Source organism: Dermacentor silvarum, chromosome 1 (genome assembly GCF_013339745.2).
Source record: "Dermacentor silvarum isolate Dsil-2018 chromosome 1, BIME_Dsil_1.4, whole genome shotgun sequence".
Lineage (NCBI taxonomy): Eukaryota > Metazoa > Arthropoda > Arachnida > Ixodida > Ixodidae > Dermacentor > Dermacentor silvarum.
This window is the reverse complement of record NC_051154.1, coordinates 307,552,643-307,574,078: the sequence shown is the minus strand read 5'-3', so window position 1 is coordinate 307,574,078 and position 21,436 is coordinate 307,552,643. Positions and strand designations below refer to the sequence as shown.

Genomic DNA, 21,436 nt, shown 5'->3' with positions numbered 1-21,436 from the left:
TTGAATCGATAAACGGCACGGTCTGCCATTGATATCAGTGACCTGTTGCTGATCACCCGTCAATGAGGCCTCAAAACCTTTATTCAAGTAACAAAGCACGGACTTTAATAACAGAAGTTCAATAAAAACAATAGACTACTTATTTTGTTTAAAAAATTACACCATAACTGTGTTTGTCAGTTATTATACTCGTATGTACATTAATAGATCAAATATTGAGTCGTGTTGAGCGCCCCTAGCAGAAAAAATGTCACAGTTTCGCCCTAAGGGCGAAGCAATGAATGCGATAGCAACACACCAATGTCATACGAAGTAAGGTGAGCGGCCTTGGTAGCAATATGAATTGTAGTAAACATGAGCTGATTAAGTAAGCAGGTGTGCTGCGGCGTAAGTAGACCGACATGAAGAGAGCCTCGATGACCACGAGAAGGCGCGTGTGAAACGGTGGTGTTGATGAGAAGCGCTTACCGTGGGCAGCGTGTGCGAAGGGACACACCTGTAGTGCTGCACTGCCGATCTGGGCAGCATTGCATGTGTAGCGTGCGTTGGAAAATGTGGCCCGATATTACTAACTGAATGAACAAGCGTGGTGTGAGCGCGCACAAACAAACATGAATAGATCACACTGAATGACTGCAGTCAACGACTGTCAAAACGCTGGCAGCGAGCGTATGTACGTGCGGTCTATCGCTTCTACGGAAACTGAGCGGCGAATGCAGGGAGCATAAAGGTCAGAGCCGTGTGGAGATAAGAGACGGTGCGGTCCGAACGAACGACGAGCGCGGTTGTTGACAGCGTAGAAGTGCGCCCCCCCCCCCCCCCCCCCCGCTCCCTCCGGCGCTGGCTTCCCGCTTCCTTGCTTGCGCGTGGGAGAGATAAGAGACTGTGCGGACGAGCGACGAGCGCGGTTGTTGGCAGAGAAGTGCCCCCCCCCCCCCCTGCTCCCTCCGGCGCTGGCTTTCCGCTTCCTTGCTTGCGCGTGGGAGATTGAGTGCGTTCGCTCTCCGTGATAGCGCGCGTCCCCGCACGCTTCCGCCCGGGCATACGGCACGCGGCGAAGATTTTATCTATACGGAACCTCACGGTGACGGCGACGGCAGAAATCCGGTTGAAGTGTCCATATAATTGCTATCGCAATAAAAATACAAACTAAAGTATGCGACCAAACTACACTGTAAAAAAATTTTTTCAGTTTACGGTGAAAGTTGAAGGTAAAACGTTGCCGGACACTTTTCCGTAAATGAAAAACAGCGTTTCCGTCAAACGGATAGTCTGTAAAAAATTTTTCCGTTGAATGGACAACGGAGAGTTCCGTCAAACGGAAAACGGTGATTTCCGTCGAATGGAAAACGGAGAGTTCCGTCGAATGGAAAACGGTGATTTCCGTCGAATGGAAAATGGTTATTTCCGTAGTTGTGATCACGGAATTGTCTGTATTTTCCAAATACAAAACGGTGAGCTCCGTAGAACGGAAATTCTGTAAATTGAGCACCGTACTTTCCTAATTAAAAACGGACAGACCGTAGTGAAGAAAGGTATGCACATGAAACACACAAAAAGAACAGAAAGGAAGACAGAAACACCTTTTTTTTTGTTCTTCTTGTGTCCATGTCTTCTATGCTTGCGTGCCTGTACCATGAATCCGTACAAACTTGTTCAGCTTTATTTTGCTTCGTATCAACAGGTGCAAAATTTGTTTTGTAAATGATAATGCGGGTGTATATCTCCAGCAAATGAGAAAATTGTTTGTTTCATTGAAATAAGTTATACCAAGTTGTACATTACAACATGGCTAACTCACATCAGATATAGCTTGAAATGGGGCAGAAATCAATGCACATAAGTGGACATACACCACACTGAAAATGCTGTGTGTGCACGTTTCCTCCTTGTGTAACTGTCTTCTACACCGCTTCATCTTCGTGTCAGTGTTGCCATGTTGCATTTGAGTTCTGTACATGACGTGTACAAAGCATACATACAAATTCGTGCCCAAAAAGCAACAAGCCACCTGAATCTGAACGAAACTGCGTGTTTATTGTGCTTTACTGAAAAAAACTTGCAAGATAAGACACTAGAAATGGGCTGACTAGAAGGATTGGTTGAGAATCGGAATGACTGGTTGCTTGCAGATGCCTCCTGCCTTTGCCTGAAAAGGAAAAAAAACAATCAATTAAGACTCTCTATTAGTAGTAAAATCTCGTTAAAAGAGACACTCGGTTATGAGAGACATTTGAAAATGGTTTGGTTGGTTTTCCTATGTTCGCCATGTTAACAACATTGCATACAAGAGACACTCGGTTACTAAGGACAACTTTTTTATGTCCCTAGAGCAAATTCTTCACTATTTATAAGAGACACAACCCAGACACGCTCACGTAATGCGGCTAACGTCGTACTAACCGGTATGCGCTGCAATTTTCACTCCGTTGGCTCTATTTTGTTTCGTTCCGCAGCCGGCTGTCATTCCTCACATGGTTGAGACTACCAATTTCACTGAATTTTCTGCCATTATGCTTCTATAATAGTCGCGCTCCCACACCGACTCTGTGACAGAGTACCATTGAGTTGGATTTCTGTCACAGCGTATACGGTGCTGGTCGCTTTGTATGGCGGTAAGCAAACTCCGGAGCCATAGCCATGTTTCCATGAGACAGCTCTATTCGCATCAAAGATGAGGTTAAACACACTTAGTGCTCATGTATAATAAAGTGGTCTAGTCCGACTCCTCAGTGTTTTTAGAATTTTGGTTACAAGAGACCTTGGTTACAAGAGACATCTTTCCCGAGTCCCTTGGGTGCCTCTTGTAACAAGGTTTACTGTACCACCATCATCACCGTTTTTAGTCAGATACATCAACAATAAATGATTTCCAAGTCACAAATGTAACTACCAGTGCTCTAAAAAAATGTCATACTCTGCCTTGTTGGTATATGTTCCTCGCCTTATAACATGAAAAACTTCAGATGAAATCTCCCCAAGTTATTTGATGGCTCACTTGGAACAGGCAAAACTCTCATGTGCACATTGACAGTCAGAGATTACATTTTCTGCATGTAGGTAGAGCTACCACGACCCCCACCATACTGCGGACCATGGCTTTCAACTTTCACTGCTCTAATAGAAAACCTTGCAGATTCCTCTGTTTTCCCAAAACAATGAAGCACTCTTAAAACGAGCTCAAACCACTCATGTTGTACAATTCCGATGCAAAACAACCAAGCCAGAGGTACTGTCCAGATGACCAGCTTATAAATTAGCAACAATATGAAGAAAGCATGCCTTGCAATACAACATATGTGCCTTTCAGCCTCTTTCAGATTTGGTTGGTTTTTGTCATGAAAGTATCAATGTGCAATATACTTTTTACTTAAGCAATGATAATTGAAAGTTATGGTCGTCAGTGTGTCAACATACTATCTCCACCCCCTTAAAGAGTTATAATTATAGACACACCACCCAAGGTCAATCCACATAAGTCGCTGTGTTCCCCCAAAAATTTGCCATTTTGTCAGTCTGTGCTTTTCGAAGTAACCTGTAGCACTTTCGCGACGTAAATGAACCTGCAACAAGTACACATGGACCCCATATGTGGCAGCTACAGGCAGTGCCGTTTATTCTGTCCATTCCTTGACTGGCAACCCCAGAACCAAACAAATATTGCAACATGTCGTTCCAGACAGCATTACTTGGGTGACGTGCTTAATTTCGGAATTCCGCCTCTCCTAAAGAAATTTTAAAGTAAAGCTCAAACTAAAGCAATGTCCAAATATGAGCGCTTCTCGTGGATTTCGAGAGTCAACGAGGGCAGAGCTATTTGCCCAAATGTCTGCGACTTCAATGGCAACAGGATGGCCAAATTCCGTGCTGTTAATAGATGCAGAGAAAAACACACTGAACTTAAAACATGTGCAATGATGTGTTTTCAAAGTTTTACTTTATATCGTAGCAGGGATACTCCGTGGTAATTAGTTGGAATTCATGCTATTTGCCTGCAGTCTGTGCCAAAATATTCTTAGAGCCATAGCCACAACACTTTTTCTTTGGGATTAATCAAAATACGGATTTGGCAGAATCCAGAAAAAAATGCTTCCAACTGAACAGGTGCTTCTATATTTTATTTTCAAAGACAATTCTTTTTCTTGCGAAACTAACAATGAGCGTAGCTATAGGGGCTTGTTTGTATGGCATCTTTTATTTTTTTTGCAGCGCAAGGCTGAACAACAGGTACAACAGAAAGGCACATTTGACATGCACACAGTGTTAACTTCCAACATCAGATTTATTTCCTGTTCTCGTCACTATATATACCCTCAAAACGTCATACAACATGTGTGAAGGCACGGTAAACATGAACTAAAGAAAACCAGGAACCACACGCATGCAGTTTTTTTAGCCACACAGATTGACACATGTACACGTTTAACGCGAACAAAGATAATCAAGCTCTTTCGAGGATAATGAAATTGAAGGCTTACTGATGCATGCGTCACCAAATGTTGATATGTTTCTAGTGTCTATAGTTCAGCGCATTATCTTGCACCTGCTTCTATTCATGATGACTGCTTTTTTGAATCTAGGTTTGCACTTATCTTTGACAATGAAGGGCAAGAAAACCGTCAGCAGCCAGGGTATTTAATTTGTTATTGTGTTCTCATAGCCTGTCATTTATACATCTAACAGTTTGGCCAATGTAGGACCCTCCACACCCAAGAGGAATGCGGTATACAACACACGCGATATAATAAATGAATTTGCTTTTATGTTCCTTCTCGCATGCAGTATCTAAAATTCTTTCTGGCCTTGACTTCCCACACAGGCTCATTAATTTAGTAGGCGTCGAAAAAACAACATTGATGTCACTCCTTCCAGCAATCGTTAATCTGTGGGAGCAACTATGTATGTAGGGCATGGCAGCAATCTTTTTCTTTATATCGGTACTTGTACCATATACCTGCTCAGAACCTTTTTGCTGTGCCTTTTTAAGCAGTCCTGCTGTGACTGACATGAGCACGTGGCTCGGGTAAACAAAGCCGCTTAAACGTGAGACTTGCCGTTCGAAGCAAACGTGCATTAGGTGCAGGATAGCCATGTTACGGGAAGTTTGGATTCCTTCACATTAATTTTGTGCTCACCGATAACAAAACCTGCTGGGGTTAAGAACCTAGGGCAAGTAAGCCACTTTTTCCATTTCATTCCGTGCATACAAAACTTGAAGAGGGGGAATCATGAAGGTGTGTTTCAGTGAAGCGCTCAAGAAGCCATGCCGGCACCTAATGCACAATAGCTTCAGATGGCAAGTCTCACGTTTAAGCGGCGCTGGTTACCCGAGCCAAGTGAAAAAAGGTTCCGAGCAAGTGAATGGTACAAACACCGACATAAAGAAAAGAAAGGTTGCTGTCATCCCCTACATACATAGTTTCTCCCACAGAATAAAGATTGCTGGAAGGTCTGATATCAACATAGTTTTTTCAGCTCCTAATAAATTGGGGAGCCTGTGTAGGAAGACAAAGCCAGAAAGAATTGCGGATACTGCATGCGAAAATGAACATAAAAACAAATTCATTGATTGCATCACGTGTGTTTTATACGACATTCCTTTGAGTGTGGACGGTCCTACATTGGTCAAACTGGTAGATGTATAAATGACAGGAACACAATAACAAAGTAAATACCTGGCTGCTGATGGTTTTCTTGCCCTTCATTGTCAAAGATGCAAGCGCAAACCTAGATTAAAAAAAACAGTTATCATGAGTAGAAGCAGGTGGAAGATGATGCGATCTTTGTTCGCGTTAAACGTCTACATGTCTGTCAATCTATGTGGCTAAAAAACTGCATGCGTGTGGTTCCCGTTTTTTTTTTAGTTCATGTTTACCGAACTTTTACACGTGTTGTATGACGTTTTCAGGGTATATATAGTGATGAGAACTGGAAACGAATCTGTTGTTGAACGTTAACGCTGGCTGTGCGTCAAATTTTCCTTTCTGTTGTCCTTGTCGTTCAGCTTGCGCTACAACAAAATAGAAGATATCATTGATTTCATTGTCGTCAGGCTCGGGCACAAAATGAAGTTTGTTCACCAAAATTAAGTGGTCACCAGGCATGTCTAGTTGAATTTATCTGAACATGCTCTATTGTCGGTGGTGAAGATGTTGCCAGTTTAAAGGGCTGCAAGAAGGCACTAGTTATGTTTTCTAGGGCAAGAAGGCAACAGAGTATGTTACCTAAGGCAAGTAGTCACAGGAATCCTGGATCAGTAGAAAATTTAGAAAATAATAATTGGTTGGAACATATATGTCACACACTTCTGAGTCACCAAGCGCTTGTCTTTGTCTCCCTTTCTTGTGCCTGTGTATTTTTATTGCGCTAAGTTACTTGTTCATTTATGCACTATGATGATGAATTTGTTTTGGAAAACTTCAAATGTGTACCTGACGTTTGACTCCCTTTTGCATGTAAGTAAACATTATGAACTTGTCGCTGTGAACAGTCATCTCCATTTGCTGTACACTTGTGATATAGGGTTAACAGTATTTGAAGGTTTGTGCATTAAGGCAGGAGAGCAGCACTTGCTGGATGGCTCATCAATTAATTTGCAGAAAAATGCAGCAGTGTGCAACGATTGCATCACTAATGACCTTGAAAATCTTGTCAGTTATTCATTTGTAAACACCTGTTGTCAAACAGCCTGCTGACTAAAGGTCTGAACACATTATACAGAATTATAGCAGGTACTACTACACGAAAGAAAACCTGTAATAGAACCTACCAAATACTGTATCAGTGTAGTGGCAGGTCAAATGGCTCCTCAATGCTTGTGTCCTTCCTGGGAGAAGGAAAGAAATGTTAAGCTTACACTGACAGCACCAAACCACACAAACGTAACTGCCACAGGACATGAGGAGTTGTAACTAGATACAGTCAACCTGCTTAACCATCTCATAGACATTCAACGACAGAATATACCTTCATGGAGCCTCTAATATATGAAATTCATGCTGTAATACAAACATGCTAGCAGACAGAATCAAAATTGCATGCATGGAAATTCTCAGGAAAACTATATTTCCTAGCTACCACAGTCCACTCCTTGTGAAGTACAAGTGACGGTCTAAGCTACAATCAGAAGGTGGAAAATTCGGGATCCTTTCTAGTAAACAACTAACCATATCTCTACCTGTACTCAGCAATACAAAGGTGAATCACAAGTACTATACTGATAAAGAAAAGTTCCGAACTGCTGCTAAGTGAGTGCTATAAATAAATGATTTCGAATTTATCTTCATGTAAGACTAGGCGTGTTAACTTTCTTTACATTACATGAAAGACTGGTCAGAAAAATATTGCATTCAGTCAATATTGTGATTTGCAAAACAGTAGTAAGAGGTTAAGGTTGGAGACCCTCAGGTGGTATGTTGCGATGTTTCGAGAAATTGTTTCAAGGAGCCTCTTTCCTTAACCCTTTCACATGCCAATTAGTTGTGTTGATTGAAAACTTAGCTTCACCGCATTTCTTACATCTTCATATTCATAAAATGCTTACAGAAGTACAATAGATTAGGAGTTTTCAGTTCTTTATTGAGTTTGTCAAGTTTATGGAATGTGCACTCCATGCAAAAACTCAGTGCAAGTACATCAGATTTGCAAACATCAACTATTTCATGTCTACCAGGCTTGAATAGCACCTATCCAGCCATTCGAAAATTATGACTGGCGCAACACACTGTGAAAAACGATGAAAGAAGTGACATACATACAATTACATATACCAAGCAAAGTACCCAACCATCTACCTTCATACTTCCTTTACTAAAACAATTTGCCTGTGTAATTCAAACATGCAGCACTATTTCAATTAGAAGAGTTTGAAGATGTACAGGACACATTTTAAATATCCTTACTTTAATCAATGCCATTGCTATTAATGCACTATCTTGGTGTATTGAATTGTGTGCATAACGTCAGAAAGGATTAATCATATTCATGTAATCTTTACTGAAACTCAAGGCATAATACTCATATTTGTTCACAGTTTTGTGATGAGACAACACGACAGATGCGGGAGTTAAAAAAGCATCTTTATAAAATGCTGTAGAAAGCAAGTTGAATCAAGTTTCTACAACCTCTTGCAATACCGAGCTATTTCCCATGAGTGTTCTAACAGTTCCTTGTAACATGATGCACTGTTTTCACAGACATAGCTTGAATCTTTGTATCTCAAGTTTTGGAAGCAACTTATGAATTGCTATAACAAGCAGATTTGAAGCCCCTACCCAGACTGCACAGCCACTTTAACACCACGTGTAATGAATTATGTCATCCATATGGCACAGTTTCCGATTATATTCCCAAGCATGAATGTTATAATTGCAAGTTATGTAAGAGTGTACCTATGCGATTACTTGGGGACAGCACGAAAAGACGGGAGAAGGCTAGACAACATGAATGCAGGCAAAGAATTTTGTTTACAGACAAACATATATATACTAGGCTTGTTGTCCTGCGTAGTTGCAGCTGCTGGATAGCGGGATAATGTAAACAACAACCGCACAGTTGATGAACTGCTGTTCTGCCTTTTGCTACACTTTGCGTCAAGGCTCGGTCCGAGTCACCCTTTTCGCACAATGTACCCCGATTGCTCAACGTGAAAAATAAAAGGAAAGTTCCAGCTTTCCCAACAGTCTCTTTGACACTATGACTGACCTTGTGAATATGATATAACAGTGGCCACCACACTTTAAGGAAATGTTAGACATGGGTTCAGAAGCTCTCCTCCACTTGGTGATGCCTCGATTTCTTGAGGAAGCCTTTTGGTGTTCCTGTGATGAGCTTCACAGCGAAAAAGTGTGCCGATGCGGAAGGCAGAATACCCTCCTCCAAACATTGGGCATAGCTCCAGCATACATAACACTAACCAAAGAAAACCCTGCGGTCCAGAAATGGAAGATCACTGTCTAGTGGTAGTTTTTCCCCGTACGTGAACTCATCTAGCACTGCAGAGAAGACAGGAAGAAAATCACTCTACCCATTTAGTAGCCTTACTTCACCTAATATAGAGGAGAAAGTTGCCAATGAAGCAAAATAACTTTACTACACTGATGCCCACAATACCTAGTGTTTTACGGTTACCTGACAGTGTTTTTGTCTGTGAGAAGTTGCCAAGCAAGGCTACTCAAGGAGTTCAGCCATGTTTTATGTCTCCTCCACAGTGCCAGGTGTGCTCATGGAAGTAAAACTGCTGGAAGGCAAGCTCCAATATCTGGCTTGAAGGTTTTCTGTGGTGAGCATCGTGCTGGATCTATGCCCCACACTCAAAAGTGTCTTGGCCTTTCCTATTAGCGCACTTGAACACTGAAGCGTGTTGTTGCTACAGGAACACAAGGGCACTACCACAAAGTGGAGGGGAGCTTCAAGACCTAAGTATGGTTGCTTTTAACAGTGTGTTCGCACTGCCTTTCGCCATGCGTTGCCAGAAGCATTTAACGGAGCTGAACATAGGTGAAGTCTTCAGTCGGAGTACTTCAAGGAAGCCAAGGCCTATCACTGCTATACAATAGGTACACAAAGGAAGCTGTCAATTCAAGCAAATTGCTAGGGAGAGTTGGAACTACCTTTTTATTTTCAGGGCCAACAAACTGGTCAGGTACGAAAATGTCAACCGCACCAGGTCAAGACGAGAAGTTTGCATCAAGAAGTATGTGCTGGAGATCATAGGAAGTGCAGTTGGTGCTGTTTACAACATCCTACTGCCCTGCAGCAGCAATTATGCAGGACAAACAGGACGACGACACAAGGACTATCTTAGGAAACACGCACAGACCCTCGACACAAGATGGGGAAGCAACGTAGCTATTGATGCTGCTTTGTGCAGTTGTATATCAAGTTTTGAGCAATGAAGAATCCTCATGGCACATGTTCAAAACATACAAAACTCGCAGAATAGCCCCCACATATGCTAGTGTGTATACACCTTAATCTTCTAGACAAATTAAGGTATTTCAGATGAACTGCTAGAGCGTTCTGAACTGGGCTGGTTGGTGCATGTATAGGAAGGAACTGAAGTATAGGAAGTTCTGGCAGTAGTGCTGTTCATTCCCTTCAAAATATTCATATATTTTGGTCACCTGACCACGTGACACAGCTGTGTGCTGAAGCTATATTTTACCTTGTTATGATACCTTCCAATGTCACACGCAAATCCGTCGAGGCATCTTCACCTATTATAGTAAGCTGAGCAGTGGCTAACAGTGAGCTTAACTGTGGCTACACTTAGTTACCATGGAGCCCATGCATGACAGTGTTAGAGGTCAGTATGCAGGTGTTTTTGCATACTCATAGAGGCAAACTAAACGAAGAATTTTTATTGGTGCATGTTTTATCTGTTGCCTCATATCCCGAAATCTGGTGCTATTAGTGTTTTTTGAACACAACTCATGTGCAACCGAGACAAGTAAACAATCCCACTTTCAAGTCGACGTCCTCATGCTGAACCAATTGGTTGCCCCAGGAAGAACAAAACATCATTTATCTTTTGGATGCATCTGCAACAATTATTATACTTGTATGCAGGCCCCCATGACTGAGAAACTGAATGCAAGGCGGCACACAGACATCCTTCACTGGTGCAACAGCTGCAAATGAAATACTGATATCAGTTACTTTCTGACCGGTCATCCAAAGCAAAGCACAAACATTTTTATATACAATTACACTATTGCATATAAGCTCGTCACTGAGTTACTGTTATTGCTGTGAGATAGCTCACAGTATTTTGTAAAGTGCTAATGGCCTCGTTTAACTTTTTGCAAAAAAAAAACTTTATGAAGCACTTTCTATTAGAAAAATGAGCTGACAAAAATTCTTCCCTGCATAACTTACAACACACGCACGCATTTTAGAATTATTGCAGTGATGCGTGTAAGCTGAAAATTAGTCTATGCAACTCGAGACAGTAAGTGTGAACCTCCCTTCAACATCAGTGTTGACATATAGTTTGGTTTGTTTTTACACTTGTTAGGAATATATATAACTTTGGAATGTCTGTAATGCACGTTTTGCCACCACTATTCTATGTCAAGGTTAAGTTAAAAATTACTTTTCGCATGCATTTGTTTTACAATTACGGCCGCATATGGGCAGAACTTAAGCGGCAATCCTCCCTCCCAGAATACGTGATATGCTGACGTACTGCGTCAGAACGTTAATCGTCAGCCTGGTAGCTGTCAAAAAAAAAACGAATACAGATTGCCAGGTAGAAAATCATCCGTTTCCTTTGCAATGACTCTTAACGGGTATCACGCGGACAACTTTCAATTGCGATCGTGCACGATTGCTCGGGCTCTACTACAAACGAAAGGGCACCAAGTGACACCCGTGTTCCCTACCACTGCAGGTGGCACAAGGTTATGGAAGTAAGCACGCTCCACCGTCATTTGATTGTAATGAAGGGGCATGCACATCGAACATGCTCAATGAGGTCTTCATACATGAGCAATCTTCCAATCCCGGGCGTGAACACTGCGATTATGCACGCCCAGCCAAGGCACTGCGTCCGAAGCTTATAATAATGGCTAAAAATTTCACTGTGATGCAATGCGTCACCGAATATTGGTAACATAACGTTGCACCGCGTCGAGAGAGATACTAACGGGTACAACGCCTTCACTTAATTTTGTAACGCCGAGCACACAGCACAACACAGTACTAACTGGAATGCTAACGTCCGTAAACCAGCGGCCACATTAGACGACAAAGGAGCTACTAGAGGCGTCAACGCCGCTAATATTGCCTACACGTCTCAGTTGTAGTGAGTATGCATTCAACACAACAAATGAAACACCCCTTTATCACAGACTCGCAATGTCGCTTTGTCAATCCTCATGGTCAAGGAATCTCGTTAAAGAGCGTGCTCACACAACACAATTGAGCCCATCACCGGCCATCGCGGAGCATTTCGCACGCGCGACGTGCACCAACAACGAAAAAAGGACACTTAAATCACTTTTTTGTGTAACAATCCAGCGCCGATTCCTTCCTATTTAGTGTGAAATCACAAATGCGACAGGAACACCACCTCCACCGTCCGCCATTAGCGAGTACTCGTACAGTTGTTTGTGCTGGAGGAATCCAACCCAGCGTGTAGGCGCGATGAAGGGATGGTAAGCAGCGCCACCGCTCAAACCCTACCTGCTTCTTTTTGTGTGTTTACTATGCTCGCACGCGAATAATGTTCAAACAGCGTTATCTATGGTGATATATGTAACTGGCAGTGAGAGTAGACAGTGTCTTTTCGTTATATTCTTTGCGTGTTCATTTTTCACTAGTAACATGTTCAGTTGCCCTCCTCATGAAATTACGGACGGCTCTCCGTATTTCAAAAACGGAGCTCACGTCCGTCTTTTTTACGTAGAATCCCGCCGTTTTTCATAAACGGAGCTCACGTCCGTCTTTTTTACGTAGAATCCCGCCGTTTTTCATAAAACAGAATGGTCTACGTAAATTTTACATAGGTTTTTGCTGTAAAATTACGGAAATTTTTTACAGTGTACAGTAGCACCACTTGCGCGCTTATGCTGGAACGCGCCGCGGTTGATTTTTCGCCCTCTGTGGCCATTTGGTGAACTCGAGAGATTCCGGGGCCTGGCTGAGTCTCACGACGCGCCGCCACATTTCCCTTAAGGTACGTCCACACTAGCGACAAAAACGCGCGCGACACGCCGCACGCGGCAAGCGCCTGCGCGGCAGACTCGCGAGGGCAAGTCCACACTCGCGTATTGCGGCACGCGGCAACGGCGCGTGGAGTACCGCGTTGTCTCGTTCCATTCGATACTTCTCGTGACAACGCGCTCTTCGTTCTGCCGGTTTCGTGTTCCATTGGAAGTGTCTGTGTTTCTGTGGCTCAGCCATGTCGGATTCGGACGCGGAGCTACTGGTGACTGTGAACACTATAATACTTATTTCTGTTCGATCTCAGAGCCCATGCATTATGATTCTTTGCTTGTGCGACAGGTGGCGCCATAACTGCGCAGCTCGCTTCTGATTGGTGCTCGTTTTGCGGCTGCCGCAAAAAATGGGTCTCGCACCCATTCGAGCGTTTGCCGCGCGTTGCTGCCGCTTTTCGTGAATCTTGCCGCGCGCGTTTTTGTCGCTAGTGTGGACGTACCTTTAGGTCTTCGACCACATTTTTTTCTTTATTTTTTTTTCTATAGCCTGTTACGACTGGCCTATGTGGTGAAGGATTTGTGTCGCTCCGCTAACGCCACGGGGAAATCCCGGACATTTCAAATACGCCGAGCCGCCCGTAACCACTGAGAAAGGTATATAGGAGGACAGAACGGGGAAAAGACGTTAGCCTTTGTGCGCGCATTCTTGCCTCCATCCCACGGTGCGCGCGATGTCCTGATGTCTCCCTTTAGCGAGCGGGACGATTAAGCTGCGTGTGTGCATTCGTTCATTCTCCCCCTCTACGGCAGGGAAGACTCCAGCGGTGCCCGTGTGTGCGCGTCAGTGCCTATGCTGGGCCAGTGGCGATTATAGAGAAACCACTGAGCTGGCTTCCATGTTCAGCGGTAGCAAGGGCACGAGGCAGTAACTAAGTGAACAATGAATAACAATGGAATAAAACTGAAAGAAAGTCATATCACCCAGCCGAGGCAATCGTATATTCATCACCGCTAATGGCGACATAGAAATCAGGTACAGATTGTTTGCCGAATTTGCGCGTGTTTCGTAAAGCAGCGCCCAGTACTAATCCACTGGCGCGATCGCGAGCAATTGAAGATCTGACGGCATTTTGTCTCGCAGACGGAAACCAAGCACCGGCCGTCTCAGTGAGGCGGCTCGGCTTGCAAGTACTACGTTTCGTTTGCTATTCACACCAACGATACCGAGAAAACCAATTCATTTAGGCCCACGTTAATCATGTTGTCAAAAGTAATTGCTATCGAAATAAAATAAGCGAACTATGATGAGCTGCAGATCGCAAGCGCTGTCGGCCGTCATTGCGGCGTTCAGCTAGCTAGGCCTACCGTCTCGTTCAGCCGTATTCCAATGGGGGCGAAATAAAGAACCTCACATAGTCAAAATTAATCCAGCGCCCCCACTACCGCTTGCATCATAATATAATCGTAGTTTCAGCAACCTCCCCCATTCCCCCCAAAAATTATCGCAGCTTCCACTGAAGGCGCAATGCTAAAGAGACAGCGGAGCTGATGGGCACCTAGCTGTCCCAGCTGGATTCTGGGCTAGGCTAAGCAATACCAAGTCATCCCCAGCATTTTCCGGAATTTATTGATTATTGATCGATTAGCTATTGATTGGCTATTGCAAGTATTGTCCACGTATTTAGGCTAGGCTAAGCACTGCCAAGTCATCCTTAGCATTTTCCTAAATGTATTGCTTATTCATAGATTAGCTATTGATTGGCTATCGATGACTGACTAAGTTTAAGTAGTCCCAACCATACTTAGCTAGACTTAATCAGGCTCAGCTTCGCTAGTTCACAGGGGTATGTGCCATTGCGCTTGGACCCTTTCTGCAATACCGCCAGGATCGGCCAACATTCTCTGTTCGCATGTTACGGACTAACGCGTGGCTTAAACAGCTCCACCGTTAAAAAATCGGAAGACACTTTGTTGAGACTGAAGTGTGAAACGGCGAAAGCCTGACACCATTGCCTGTTAAAGTGAATGTAAAAGTAGTTTCTGGCCGCCTGGAACTGTTGCAGCGCCGTTTGTGGATCAGGAGGAGACGCGTCTTCCATGGCGGTGCTATAACAGCTATGCGCGCTACAGGCGTCAGGGCATGAGTGAAGAAGACAACAAAACGGGTAGGCAAGCAGGCGCCGTTGCTATAGCAACTGTAGCAACGACGAAGAAATGATAGACCCGCGCGGCGCCGAACCACCCCGACACCCGCACTTGACAACGGTGACGTCACGCATGCGAGCCAATCAGGAGGCGCACACCTGCGCCTATACATAACTTGCAACTACGTCACACCGCGGAACTCTGGGATACGATCTCGCAAGGCGCCGCCATTACCGAGCACACTGCGGCAGACGACACAGCGCCAAGCTGTGCGGATTTCTCATTTCCCGTCGACGCCGTACGTCGCAATGGCGATTTGTGAAATATTTGGCTGCAGTACGAGAAGTGCAAATCGCATGAAAAGGGACCAGACTCGGGGATGTACTGTTTGCCTGAGGTAATAACAAATCAGTGCGACCGCACAAAGGCGCTGGCCGAGAATCGGAGAGGTACTTGGCTTGCGCGCATCAACAGGAAGGACCTCAAGAATGGTTACCTGCAGAGAAACAGTCAAAACAAAATATCCGTCACAGCCTCCTTCATTTTCTGTCAGCAATCACATGAAATCGTTTTTTTTTTTCTTTTTTTTTTTTTTTTGCTATTCCTCACAACAGTTGTTCATTCTTGTGTTCGGCTGCAAAGCAAAGAAAAAAAATGTGGTGACTGAGCACCACAATTGCTGTTTGCAGTGTTGTTGGCTGACACGAAGCTGGTAATGATCATGCACAAGTCTTGAAAGCAGCTGTCGTGCTCCCGTTGCAGGTAATCCCAAGTAATTTAAGGAAAAGAACAGGGACTCAGGGGCAGTAAAAAATACAGTTCGGCAGTAGACACACTAAAGCTGCTTTCCTGTAACGGATAGCAGGGAAACAGGAGTGTTTTTTTTTTCTTTTGCTTTCACTCTGCGTTGGCTCATTTCTGATCCAGATTGTGAAATTCGGTGTACGTTATCCCCGCTCGGCGACATCGCCGCGAGGCCGACGCGAGTTGAAGCTTCAATTTCACTTAGGCTGATGTATGTCGATCCTTTATGTGGTTATTGCTGTTTTTTTTTTATCACAGCTATGAAATGACGAGTGCATTCAGCTCACCTGGCTAAGCAAGACAACTCGCTTAGACGGCAACTTCTTCGCAATGAGGTTCCGGATCCATCCGCTCGTAAATACGTAGTTGTGCGAGTCGAGCGACTTGTAGCCTTCATCTGATCTAATGAAACATAACACTAGATAATTTATAATGTATTTTGTTGATAACACGAGATAATTTATAATGTCAACATAGGTAACCGGTGGTAGCAGGCTTGCATTAACAGCGGCTTGCGCTCCAACTGGTAGCCGATATGGATCCACGCCATCACATAGGGCGATTTTTTCTTTGTACCTGGCCCGCGTTGGTCCCACAAGTTCATCAAAGTATGCAGGACAAAGTCCTGCACAATTCTCCTTCACCATGCGCGCAAGGCAATTGATTAAAGCATACGCACAAAGCAAAACGATCCGCCGCACGGACGTAAACACAGCTCCGCTGCTCCGGCACCACGACGTATGTGCTCGGTAATGGCGGACGCAAAACCGGAAGGCAGGAACTGACGTCACGTGCAACTTATGTATAGCGACATTGACGTCACGACACAGAGGAGACCAATCAGGTGGCCGGAAAGCTGTGACAGTTTCTGCTAACGGCAGATGACCTTGACAATGAGCCATTAAAGGCTTCCGCCTTAAAAGCGCGTCATTTTCGCGTGCAAGCGGGGGTGGTGAACGTGTGCGAAGATGGGGCCTACCGCTGTTTGTAAACATGATGCAGGTCTATACGTAAGTATGTTTTTGTATGATGCCACCACGACTCAAATGGGCTATGGAAGGTAGTTTCCCGCCTCTGGTTATAAAAACTGCTCGGTCATTTCCTTACAAAGTGATTGCATATAAATGTACAGGATTTATTAAGTCAACGAAGAAGAGTTGTCTTTTTATGCAGGTTACTTTATTCGGCGTCCATAATAGGTGTACCTAACTCTCTATGTTGTATTCTTTTTTTTTCATTTTTTCGTAAGCTTATAAGTAATCACATTCTAGATGATGCCACCACGACTCTTCTTTTAAATCCACTATGGAAGGTAGTTTCCCGCCTCTAGGTAATAACTATTGGACAGGTCGGTCAATTCGATAATAAGTTCTTGTATGTAAATTTACAAAATTTATTAAGTCGACAAACAACAGTTGTCTTTTTTTACACAGGTTACTTTATTGGACCTCCATAATAGCTCAACTTTACTCTCTTGTATTTTTCAACTTTTTTTCATAAACTTATAAGTGATCACATTCCGTAGATGACTGAGACAAAGCGCTTCATTATGCACGAAGGATCTTAAATGTAAACTATTGAATTTAGCTAACCATAAGGTTATAAAATAAATTGTCTGCCCTGAACTGTTGAATTGTTCAACTCTACTCTAGGTGGTGGTACAGGTTACGAGACGTGCACATTCGTATCTTCCCGACTTTTGTGCGCAGGCGCGAGTACATGCGGGTGTGAAACAGAAAATCTGGGGGGGGGACTTTAGCCATGGAGGATGGCTTATGCTGTTTTTGTTCCTTGAATATCTGTGTTTGTTTATGTAGTACGTTGAAGTACGTTTCTTGCTCCGTTTTTGCCTAGTAGGGTTTCTGAGCATGCGTATTCTATTGCGGCCACGGACTGGCCGAGATGAGTTTGTAGGTTAGCGTGAACGAAAGCGTCTCTGTCTGTTGAAACAAACATAGCACCCTGTAGGCAAATCTAAGAAAAGTGAACGTCGTTACGCAATTAATGACCCCTGACCGCTGTAAAAGCTATACAGTAATGTATTGATTGCGACTACGTGGTCGAGATAGTGTATTAAAGACGGTAACCGATCCTTCGATATATAGTATGTGACTGCGGTCATAAAACCGACACGTTTAAGCTACGAAGCTATGTTTTCGTCGAATTTTACCCGTGCCTATTCAGTGGGAATTACAAGGCATGGCTGGGTCCGTTGTTAAGTTTTAACACATTGAAATATCGATGCTAAAATGGTCTGGTGACGTGAAGTGCGTGTGTCCATGCTCCTGTGAAAATGGTGACCCTGTGGAGCTGGATGAGGCCCTCTGGCAACGGAGCATGCCTATTTATCACTGAGCAGCAGAGAAAAACATAAGCAGAATGTTTTGACACTATAGGCAAGACTGTCTTCATGCATGTAGTGGAATCATGTTTATTAGTGAAATCTTGGTGTGCTCTGTTTACCTTTTTCTGCAAGTTTGTCGACCTTGTTTTTCTAGCTTCTAATCGTTGCATGTGCTTCTATCAAAAAATACTTGCTGTTCTGCAGTTGAAAAAGTCTTCCTCGGGTCTTCCGTGTACTGGAATCTGGAAGAGCTGGCTGAATGCAATGTGCATCAGATTTTACCCTCCATCAACATTAATCGCATATTTCACCTCGAGATATCTGAAAATTTTCCAGAAGCAAAGGCTAGTACACTTGGTTCAATGTAGCCGAGTACTGCGAATTCTACCATTTTTATGAGACACGAGCTCCTGCTGCTGGTATCTCTTGCAACAAATATTCCTTTCAATGGCTACTGCACTTGATCCACCTGTCATTGACAGCACCAGGATGGAGGCATAGCATCAATAGCATTTGTAGCAAAAAATTCTTGCTCTTTGGCGTCTGATGCTATATAGTTGTCTAAGCGCCGGCTGGATGAGAAGCTTCAACTGCTTGAGCGAATTTTCCAAAACAAAACTGGTATCTGCACAAACCTATCTCTCCTCCACATTTTATTTAGAGGAGAAATGATCATACTTGGAAAGCTTGTGAAATCAGATGTCACACTGAGGTTTTAAATTTAAAATTTTTCCTCATGCAATTACTATGTGGAACAAATTAAATGTATTCCAGGAAGTTATCGCTTGTACGTCTGATACGCGGTTTAGCAGTTTTCTGATGAATATATAATGTACATAATACCTATCGCATTGGCCTGTATTGTCTTGTTATTATTTTTATTCATGCGGTTTTTTCTCATCTTTAATTTTGTATATTTTGTTATCCCCCTCTGCAGTAATGCTATGTTGACGCTGTAGATACTGTAAATAAATTAATAATCGAAAAATTCATTTGCTGCTTTCTTCTCGTGAAATTTGTGCTCTTTCTTAAGCGCTGCTTTTGCCCTAACTGTCGAACTGTTCTCCATCGCGTGATCTCATACTTTTTCTGTGTCCTTGCTCAATATTTATGGTATCTTGCTCACTTTTATTTATGGATCTGTAATGTACAGAGCGGTCCACTGTTAAAGGGAACACCGGAGCGCGCAGCTTTAGGGAAGGGACCTATACAGTGACTCTACGCCTGGCTATGGTGGCCCAATTCTAGCCACCCTAGCGTGGCTAAAGTCACTGAAACCTGGAAAGTCCCGCAACCGCCGGAGCGCGCGCAGGCAACACTGCGCTGTTGTTGCCAGATTTGATCCAACGCGTCTCTCGGGTGGCAGCAGCGCAGCTATGTAGCTTCGCTTTCAGCGGTTTATATTATCTCAAGCCGAAACGCATTTCATCGTCCTTTAGATAAAAGATGAGATGGTGCATCTTCTATGCGTGCGACGCAGTACAGATAAATACGATACCCGCCATGGTTGCTCAATGGCTATGGTGTTGGGCTGCTGAGCACGAGGTCGCGGGATCGGATCCCGGCCACGGCGGCCGCATTCCGATGGGGGCGAAATGCGAAAACACCCGTGTACTTAGATTTAGGTGCACGTTAAAGAACACCAGGTGGTCCAAATTTCCGGAGTCCCCCACTATGGCGTGCCTCATAATCAGATCGTGGTTTTGGCACGTAAAACCCCATAATTTTTTTTCAGATAAATACGATCGGACGATTTTTACAGACGCCAAATTGCATGCAGCGAGACCAGCGACAGGACGAGCGCTTGAGCGGCCCGCCTTTCGTTTGTTCTTCCCCATAAGTTTTGTGCTCGTTGGGAAGCTATCCAAGCAATATACTAAATTGCCCAATTGCATAATTAAGCAACATGTGTTTTAAGCATTTTATACCTCGCAGGCCTACGTGAATCTCAGGTTTGTTTACATTGACTGTTTTGCTGTCGTAGCTAACTCGTAGCTATTCGACGCGCTGCAAAAAACACGAACAGCTCTTCCTCGGGTTTTCTAGGCTTGCTACAGCAAAGACCGGTGCGATGGTTGTCGCAGTGGGCCCTGTGAAATCCACAAACAAAACAGTGTTTCGCTTAGCTAGAGGCGATATAAATTACATCTACTCGGAAAGTGCAGCATTCAACTCCGCCCCCCCCCCCCCCCGTTCTAAATTGAAAACGAAGCCGATGCTCGTGTGTCACACAGATTTTTTTTAGGCTGACTATATAGGTATCAAGCGTTGCCACGCATCGTTTATAAGCATGGATGTAATAGCTTTCGAACGTGGCTACTGATTTACCCGCGCTCGAAACGATTGATACAGATCGACTTCGACGAAGATAAACTGTCCCTCACTGCCGTACAAGGAAAGGTGTGCTAAAACAAAGTTATCCAGGTGACGTTCCCGTTGTTTTAAGGAGTAATAAACAACACACGAGAAAATGTATATTTTAATATTCTGCATTGACAGGTCGATAGATCTTTATTAGAGCGGTTTTCTCACTACATTATGTTATTTTTTACACAGCCGCCCGCATTCCGACGCTCTTCGACTGGCATTTTGCTCGGTTCTACCTATTTCTGAACATCTCCTCGCCTTGTTTGTGCAAGGCAAACCGCAGTCTACAAAGCAAACGCGTGAAGCATCTCGATCACATTATGGCATTTACGTAGTTCGATGATACCGCAAAACCTCTTAGCTTTGTGGTATCATCAAGTTCACCTAGTGAGAGTGGAATTGTCGCGCTTTATTCGGTGCAGCCAGATACCACGGCGCTTGCTGGCGCTCTTGCCGCTTAATTGGTATTGCGAAAAGCGCTTTCCTGGACTCCCGGTGGTTGGTGCACCTGAAAGCGCAGCACCCGGGCATTTCCTGTCGTTTTACTTTAGGTCTTCGAAAGTTCAATATGCCCTAAACTACACAAAAACGAAAACTCCGACCTCCTCGATGGCTCATACGCGCGGCGTGTGTGAGCGATGTCTGCTTGCCCGCTCCGGCGCGGCGTGGACCATCTATGGCGGAAAGTGATCACCTTACGGCAACTGACCAATCGATGGCGCGGCGCCGAAGAGGAAAGGGATGCGGTACTTTCCAGTAGAGTGTACTAGAATGGGGTAGTGGGTCCAGCGGACATGTTGGAAAGCGCCGAGGGTGAAGCAAAAAACGCTGAAATTGCGGCGGCGCTGCCGTCGCCTTATTCTTACGCTTCGGCCAATAAACGTTGGCTACGGCTGTTTCGGCAGCGGCCATTCGCTGAGGCGAGCTCACGGGCTGAGTAGCTGTCGTCTGCTCGACGCGCCGTCGTTGTTGCGTCGTTTGCATTCTTTCCGCAGCTCTGTTTCCATTTTATTTACAATCGATCGGTGGGGAATAATATCAGTGTTGCCGCCACCAAGCATCTAAACTGGATGCGGCAGAGTGAAACGCATGTCAAAGCTCCATGCAGCTGCGG

The 21,436-nt window shown here is 44.2% G+C and overlaps 1 long non-coding RNA gene across 1 annotated transcript; it reads right to left on the bottom strand.

Annotated features, from left to right (window-relative positions):
- Window positions 1–2,018: 2,018 nt before the first annotated feature.
- LOC125942238 (uncharacterized) lies at window positions 2,019–7,722 on the bottom strand. The gene is made up of 2 exons (XR_007464925.1): window positions 6,770–7,722; window positions 2,019–2,149 (listed from the first exon to the last, which is right to left on the bottom strand). It is a non-coding gene; the product is annotated as an uncharacterized LOC125942238 (long non-coding RNA).
- Between the last annotated feature and the right edge of the window lie 13,714 nt (window positions 7,723–21,436).